Below are 2,573 nucleotides of genomic sequence, written 5' to 3' on the forward strand. Positions count from 1 at the left end.
CTCATTATTCTTGCATTTGATAAATATTAATAATTATGGAAATCCTAATTGGCCTAAAATTGGAAAGATTTATTCTGATTTCATGTCAGATATAGAGAAAAAATATGGATATGTGTCTTTTTATATAGTGTATGTAAACTTCTGGTTTAAACTGTAGGTCATCATTAAGACCTTTTTTAGGAGACAATATCACCTGGTATGTGAGCAAAGTGTTACACTGACTTCTACATGGCCTTAAAAATAAATGCTCCCAGTCTTAAATCTTGCAGTGTAAAAAGGGAATGTGCCCACAATATTACAACTATGTGGACAAAATGTAAGGACAGTCATTCACCTTCATGCAGTTGGCATTGGTCACTTTAAAAGGTCTTTTGAACAAGTGTGGAATGATTTGCTATATTGATTGCTATAAAAAGAAATGTGACCATCTAAATTTTCTATTCGCTGGACTTTGCCATCATAAAATGACTTATTGTTTGATTTAAAAACCCGATTTAAACAATAGATCATTTTCTGAAAAATTAATGCATTTATATGTAATCCTATATTTTTCCATATGCAAGCAAAGTTACTACATACAATGTTAGGGTTACTTTACAAATCAATCAGTGTCAGTGACATTTTCTTTATTCCAACTCCCAAACATATATGGATTTTATACGTGTTAAACTGTTTATTGCTACATTTAACTCACACTGTAGAATTCTGGCCTTAGGCAATGTTTGCTTCCTTTGTGCCCCCATTGTTGTGTGCAATACTTGGAGAACATAGACATCAGGCTGTTTTATATGAACAGAACAGCCACTTCAATCATTAGAAAATCTTTAATAAAGTGAACCAGGAACAATCAAATTCAGCTGAACCATTACTTGCAAAGAACAACACGCTGCGTGGATTTCAATCCAGTGGAAATGATAATGCATCTATTGTGACATGGTATCCCATAGAAAGAGCAATGTCACAAGACGGCAGCACATATTCCGGTGGGTTCTTGTATGTTTCCATTGTGTCAGCCGTTCTATAAACTATCACACTATTTAGCACAAAGTAAAATAGAATAATAATCACAAGTAAATAGAAACAAGTGGAGATGAGAGTTACTTCAGCCTGGAATCAAAACAAAAAGTTTCCATTTGATGCATATGACGTAAATGATAGAAAAATGCACATTAACCATTTAATTTCTTCAAATGTGTTTTTTATTTTGTTCAAAAAAACATCTTTTCATCACTAATTCTGTTACTCTCTTTTCTCTCATTTACTATCAAATTCTTTCTCTCGTAAATTATTTATGGCTCTTTCTCCCTCTCTGTCTCCCTTAGTTATTTTCTCTCTTTATTCTCATCCTTCTGTTTTTATTTCCCACTCACGGTGATTCTTTCTCTTTCACTCATTGTGTTTCTGTTCCATCCTTCCTCCCTTATGTTTCCGCCTCATATCTGTACGCAATTTTGCAATAAATCTACGATAAATTCACAATAAAATCAGCATTTGTTACAAATGGACTTTCTCACAGATTTAATCTCGGATTTCACCTGGCAACATTACAAAGCATTATGTAAGATGAAATCCGCAATGAAAATTAACACAAGAATGAGTTTGCTACTGATTTAAAAATCTACAAAATAAACCTATGTAGAAAAGAAGGAGGTTTCCAAGCATAGATTGTACAATGAGTGAATAACTTTTATTGGGAAAGGGAAAAAAAAACTGTGATCCAGCTCAGGACAAAGGCGGCTGCAGCTTTACAAAATTTTATTGGACAACTAGAAAATATATATGTGCTTTAAAAAAAGATGTGCATAGCAAACACCGAGCACACCACTAGGAACGATCGACGTGTTTCAACTAAACAGTCTTAAGGTACTGTCACACTTAGCGATGTACCAGCGATCCCAACCAGCGATATGACGCGGTCAGGATCGCTGGTACATCGCTAAGTGGTCACTAGTGAGCTGCCACACTAGGCCATCCTGTATCCTCCCGCCCGGCTCCACGCTCGTCGCTCGTCTCTCCACAGGAAGCGCCACAGGAAGCTGATGACGAGAAACAGTCCTGGACGTTCTCGCGCGATCAGCGATAACCAGCGGGGGAGCGGGTTGTATGTAAGTATCAGACACAGCGATATCGCTAGCAATATCGCTATAACCTCACAAGTTATAGCGATATTGCTAGCGATATCGCTTAGTGTGACAGGCCCTTTACTCAGATCTCATATATATTTTCAAGTTGTCCAATAAAATTTTGTAAAGCTGCAGCCGCCTTTGCCCTGAGCTGAATCACAGTGCTTTTTCCCTTTTCCTATTTGATGTGGATGCTCACCGCAATCCATGCTGAGCGTTGGCAGGCTGGGGGATTTAACTACAGACCGGTAAGCTGACTACCCTTTTTTTTTCTCTTCTAATAATTTTTATTGGAAAATACAATTAAAGGATTAAAAAAAAAAAAAAAACGTTGGGGATGTAAACAGACCATACAGGAAATTGAATCAATCAAGCACTGGACAAATAGTTAGATTGTATCCAAAAAATTGTGCAAAGAGTATATTACATCCAAGATTATACAAAAATGAT

This window comes from Dendrobates tinctorius, unplaced genomic scaffold (assembly GCF_039654945.1).
Source record: "Dendrobates tinctorius isolate UK_male_01 unplaced genomic scaffold, ASM3965494v1 ptg000003l, whole genome shotgun sequence".
Lineage (NCBI taxonomy): Eukaryota > Metazoa > Chordata > Amphibia > Anura > Dendrobatidae > Dendrobates > Dendrobates tinctorius.